We start from the raw sequence: 6,000 nt of genomic DNA on the forward strand, positions 1-6,000 counted from the left end.
CAGGTCATTTGGAGCCTTACCACCCCCCCAACACACTGCCTCCTGGTGAGCCAAGGGTATGGAAGGAGTAAGGATACAGGGCCTCAGCTGAATGCAAAGGCCCTACTCCTAATTCAGCACCACTTTCTGTAGGGTTCCACATGCTGAAGGAGATCAGAGGAAGCAGCATGTTCTACTGAGTTCTTCCTTGTTCCTTGGCCTGTAAAGAATTCTAGTCATCCAAAACACCTTATTTCATTTTCAGAGAGCCAAAAACTATCTTGAAGACTGAGACTTTAAGCATGCATATGCTATAGCTACATCCTGTGTGGCTCCTGAGAGCACAGCAGCAGCCCCTAGTCCCAGATGGGCTCTGATGTGCCATCAGTTTCTGCGCTGTCACTGGGGCACATCCTCTGCTCTCATGTGCCTTGCTGGAGTCCTCTTCATTCGCTCCTTTCCCACTAGATCTCAGGATTTCATTACGAAAAACTAACTGCCATTGTTTCTCACTTTTCTTGCACCATTTCCCTGAGTTCTATGAACTCTGTGCCTCAATATCCAATGCCCCACAATAGACACCATGTATGTTCTCCTAAATCGGAAGTTATAGTTTGATCTACCTTAACCAGAAAAGAATGTTTTCCCTGAATTCAGGCATTTCAAATAACCAAGTCATATTAAGGCAGTGACATTATTTCTTATCCTTTTAACCAGTAAGGTATCATGGACTTGGACAAGTCATTTATTTCCCCTGAGCCTTAGTCTTCTTAAGTATAGGTAGGCAACACCAGCCTTACTTACTTAGCAAGATCAAATGGGATAATGTCTATAAAAGCCATTTAACACATAGAAAAGCATCATAGCGTGTAAATAAGTGAGAACAACATTGGGAAAAAGAAGGCATAAGAGTTAAAATAGTTGGAAGGGGTGAACAGGTGAGTCCTAGAACAAAAATTTTGGACTAGAAGGGACATTCTAGGACCAGGTTGGCTGGAGTAAGATTCATCCCATCTGGTCCAAAGTACTTGCCTCACTTTACCAGTTCCCATATGACCACATTTAATTGTTCAGAGTAGAACCTGTCCTGTCCAGCAAGAGCTCCATTTGTTCTTCTGAAAATTCGAGCAAGAGCTCTTCCTTTCTACCTGGTGTTTTTCACTCCAATCATTAATGGTCTGGGAAAGTCTGAAAAGAAAAAAAAGAAAACTGGGTCTCCCTTGATGGCTCTTTCTGGGTAAATTATAAAAGGAATTATGTACCTGTTACTCTTTAGCTTTCATTTATAACTTATCATATTTTAATGGGGAAAATTTCAGAACCCTAGAATCTTAGAGCTGAAGTTAACTTTAAAAATCAACTTGCTCAATATTTAAGACCAAGATCCAAACTCATGGTTATACAGTGATTTATGGAGGAGGTGGGACTAGAACCTAATCCTCAGCTCCCAGGTCAGGGCTCTTTCCACTAACCATGTCCTGATACTAACACTACTAACACTGAACTAAGCACTAGGTACTTGCACTGTGGTGGAAGTAGTGCAGGACTACTCACACTGATACTCAAGTTTATATAAACTAGCCACCCAGAATATTCCTATGTCTAAAATGTAAAGAGTGATGAGGATATTGAAACAACTTCCCTCTCCTAGTCCAGAGAGAAGCATCCAGGCTGGGGGATGATGCCAAGTTGGCAGAGCTGTGCTAAAGTGATGAAAGAAGATGAACGAGGTAAGTTCCATGGAGAAAAGTAGAACAGAGGAGGAAGAGAAATTGGAAGGTATACAGGACAGGAAAAGAGATAACGGAAGTTGAGGTGTCAGCAGTCTCTAAAAGTGATTCTTCTTTCTCCAGGGCTAATAACAACATTTTAACTCTCTACACCCAAGCCTATCCTTCAGTCACCAGGTGTCTACCTGAACATGAAGCCAGACCAAGTAATGATCATTCCCTGATACCTCCTTTCCCACTGCAGGCTGGGTTGGGGGCCCCTTCAAGGCACTCCAGAGTGCAGATCTTTACCATTGCTTTCGCACAATGCTACTCCATAACTGGTGTCTCCATCACCAGACTGAGTACCTTAAAGGCAAGGGCTATGACTTATTCATCTTATTAACCCCAGCATAATTTCTGGGACATAGGAGTAACTCACTCACTGACTATTCATGAACAAATATCTTAGCTCATCTATCACGTTTTCTGGGAATTTGTTTCAGAGCTGCTGCACCACTCCTGGTTTGGGTTGAGTGTGCTTCCTCCATGCTCTCACAGCAGGAGTATGGCTCTCATCAAAGGACCTTTAATGACCATAACAAAATGACTGGAAAACTTGGTTTTTGGTTTTTGTTTTGAGACAAGGTCTCACTCTGTTACCCAGGCTGGAGTACAGTGGCACAATCTCAGCTCACTGCAGCCTCTACTTCACAGGCTCAAGCAATCCTCCAACTCAGCCCCCTGGGTAGCTGGGACTACAGGTGCAGGCCTGTAATTGACTAATTTTTTTTGTATTTTTTGTAAAAATGAGGTTTCACCATGTTGTCCAGGCTGGTCTCAAACTCCTGGGTTCAAAGAGATCCGCCTGCCTCAGCTTCCCAAAGTGCTGGGATTATAGGCATGAACAACTGCACCCGGATGAAAACCTAGTCGAATCACTGACTAGACTGACAACTCTTTGAGGGAAAGGACTAAGTCTTTTAGTGCCTCATTTTCAGTACTTATTATAATCCTTAGAAATCACACAAAGTTAATATGTGCTTGCATAACAGACAAACAAGTGAAACCAAAAGAAATGCTAAGCCAGGGCCGGGCATGTGGCTCACATCTGTAATCCCAGCACTTTGGAAGGGCAAGGCAGGCATATTACCTGGAGTGGGGAGTTTGAGACCCACATGGCCAACATGGTGAAACTCTGTCTCTACTAAAAATACAAAAATTAGCCAGATGTGGTGGCACGTGCCTGTAATCCCAGCAACTTGGGAGGCCGAGGCTCGAGAATTGCTTAAACCCAGGAGGTGGAGGTTGCAGTGAGCCGAGATGGTGCCAAAGCACTATGGCCTGGGTGACAGAGTGAGACTCTTGAGTCTGAAAGAAAGAAAGAAAGAAAGAAAGAAAGAAAGAAAGAAAGAAAGAAAGAAAGAAAGAAAAAAAAAAAGAAAGAAAAGAAAAAGAAATGCTAATCCACCAAGCAATCTTTATTATAGAGATAGCCAAAGAAGCCTCCAGGAAAACACACCGCTTCCTCCAGGAGTGTGTTCCCAGAGTGTCGACACAGCTCCAGCGTTTCTCACAGCCTCTGCTGCCAGGAAAGGATGAAACGCCACCCATATTCAGGAACAAAGACAGAGTGAACCCTCCTTCAAGTCTTATTGCTAGATGGCACCTGTTGCTAAAATAGCAGCTGGTAAGCATTTTGTTTTGTTCAAAATAACAACAACAACAGCAGCAATAACAAAACCAATATATTACAGGAAGTAACATCACAATGACAATAAGGAATCATGAGGCTAAATATATAACAGGAAGAAACACAGAATTTTAGTAATGAAAGACAAGGAAGGAGCTGCTAGAGCCTCGAGGAAAAAACTGAAGTGTTGATTAGAAATTGCTCAGCCAGCATTAAAAAGGAGAAACAGGAGGAGAGGGGAGCGGAGGAGAAATAGAGAGCGAGTGGGAGAGAGATGATGGGGAGAGAAAGGGAGGGAGAGGAAGAATGAATGTGTTTTTTTTTTCCTGGCTCTCTGTCTCATTTTTAATCTGTCCTTCCCTGTCTCCCTTCCTTTCTACCACCCCCTCAAAAGAGAATTCATTGATTGGGCTGGACTAAAATTTCTCACCTTTCTTCTCATGGTTCTCTGCGAAGAATGAGTCTGAATTCATCTCCTCCTTGTCTGCTTCTGTCTCCTCCCTCCCCTCCCCAGCCGCCATTGTTTGCTCCTTTACTTTGCTGAGGCTGAGAGGCAGCTTGTCTGTCCACACCTCTGACAGCAGTGATGGAATGAGGGGAAAGCAGGAGCAGCGAGCAGAGGATGATCAATGGGATCCCAGGAGTCAGTCTCACTTTCAGAGCAAAGAATCCCCAGCCATCTGACAGCTGAGCTGGTCCTGATAACTAACCTGTTGCCTGATTCCAAGCAGAACAGCCTCTCCAGGTGCAGGTGGCAGAAGGCACAGACAAAGCATCACTTCCCTCAAAACAAAAATAAAACAAAAAGCCCTCCAGCAAAAAGCCCGTAGAGGCAGCTTAGGAAAGGGCAAATGAGACTGGTCTGGGGTTCGGGAGAACTGGGATCTAGTCCCTAATCAATCATGAACATGCTATGTGCATACTGCCTCTATAGGACTCCATCTGTATAAACTGAGAGGGCTGAACTACAGTTCCTGTAGTCCCCTCCAGTGATATGATTCCATTTCATAAAAAGCTGTGAGCCATCTAAAGAGAGCTCTATGTTTCCCTTCTGTCACTCCCTGCAAACCCCCAGAGTACTTCTTTTAGGCAGACCCCAGTGTGTCTGTAAGAGCACCTCTGACTCAGGGACCCCTCCCCAGATGCCTGGCTGACTTCAGGGCTATTGTGATACAGGCTCAAAGACTAAGTGCCCTGAGAATATTGACAACCGAGAGTAGAGGCAGATTAAGGATGTGAAGAATCAGTGAGGGTGGGAGTGGAAGGCACTGGGAGGCTAGGGGAGCGGGGAGGCATGGATCAGCCAAACCCTGAAATTAGAGATGATTCATATTTGAATAACGTGGGAGGGATGAACTCAAAGCAGCCAAAAGAAGAGGCTAACTCTGCTAAGGGTGCCTCCCCCAGCCTAAACCCAGCAGTGGGGCAAGGGCAATGTTAGGGGCATTTCATTTGAAATGGGAAAAATATTTAGGCAACGAAGAATCTTATTCTGAAGCTAAGGGAAATGGGGTATTTGCCTTTTCTTGCTAAATGTATTTGCATTTAGCAAGACTTGTTTTCCCCTCTTTCCATGACTTGTTTTAGCTATTTTAAGCTTGTTCCCCTTTGCCTAGTGCCTTGATTTTGATGGTGATCCTAGAGGGCACAAAACTTCTCATGTGGTGCTATTTTCTCTTTTCTCTTCTGCCTTCCATCCCCATCCTGTCCTCACCTTTCTGACCGCTTGTTGTTTCTTCCATCATTTTGCCTCCACCTTGATTTGAATGGTTGCCTCGGACCCAATCCAAGCTATCCAGACCTTCCTCACCTCCATCCCACTCCCTTCAGCAGGGCTGCTTTGTGAATCTCTCAGGGATGGCCACCCCCAAGGTTCCATATCCCTAAGGGAACTGGAATCCTCATGTGGGGAAATGGGTTAAGAATAAGAGCATCTCCTCACCCCAAGAGAATGGGGAGAAAGTTCATCAAAAAGAAGGGGAGGACACAGAGGATCCAGCTAGACCAGTGATTCTGGTGCTGGGGAGAAGCCCAGTGTCTCTAAATCTCTCTGCAAATTATCTTTTAGGGAGTGTGAAGTGCACCTATTAGAAAGGCTCTTCTGCTTTCTAATTATCATTTGGGACCACTCCCCAAATGATACCAAGTGAGAGAGAGCCAGGCCCTAACCTCTACAACCAGTGAAGGTTCCATCCCCATCTCCTTCCCAACCTCCAGTTCCTTGCACCCTCCAGAGAGCCACAGAGAGAATGCCCTGGGTCCCCCTCCTTCTCTAGGGAAAAAATTAAGGAGGCAGTCCTCCAGCCCCCACCTCCAGAAAACCAGTTCATTTATTACTCAGCTCCCTCTGAGCTTCCTTGATTCCAGCCAGGCTTTTCCCAGGACTCACAGCATCACAAACTCAGGATAAGACCGAAGGAGAACCGTTTTATGGAGGGGAAATGCACATTCGAAAGAACAACCTCAGCGCCAATGAGTCAAACACCTGCATCTAGATGCGTCTCACTTGTCATTGGGCTTCTCCCCCGCCGGCCCCATCATTCTCTTTCTCTCTCTCTCTCTCTCTCTCTCTCACACACACACACACACACACACACACACACACACACACACACACAC

At 45.2% G+C, this 6,000-nt stretch overlaps 1 protein-coding gene across 1 annotated transcript in view; it reads right to left on the reverse strand.

Annotated features, from left to right (window-relative positions):
• The window catches only part of ILDR2 (immunoglobulin like domain containing receptor 2), a 56,403-nt gene that overhangs the window by 50,102 nt on the left and 301 nt on the right, over window positions 1–6,000 (reverse strand). The window lies entirely within an intron of this gene.

Source organism: Piliocolobus tephrosceles, chromosome 1 (assembly GCF_002776525.5).
Source record: "Piliocolobus tephrosceles isolate RC106 chromosome 1, ASM277652v3, whole genome shotgun sequence".
In the NCBI taxonomy this organism is placed as follows: domain Eukaryota; kingdom Metazoa; phylum Chordata; class Mammalia; order Primates; family Cercopithecidae; genus Piliocolobus; species Piliocolobus tephrosceles.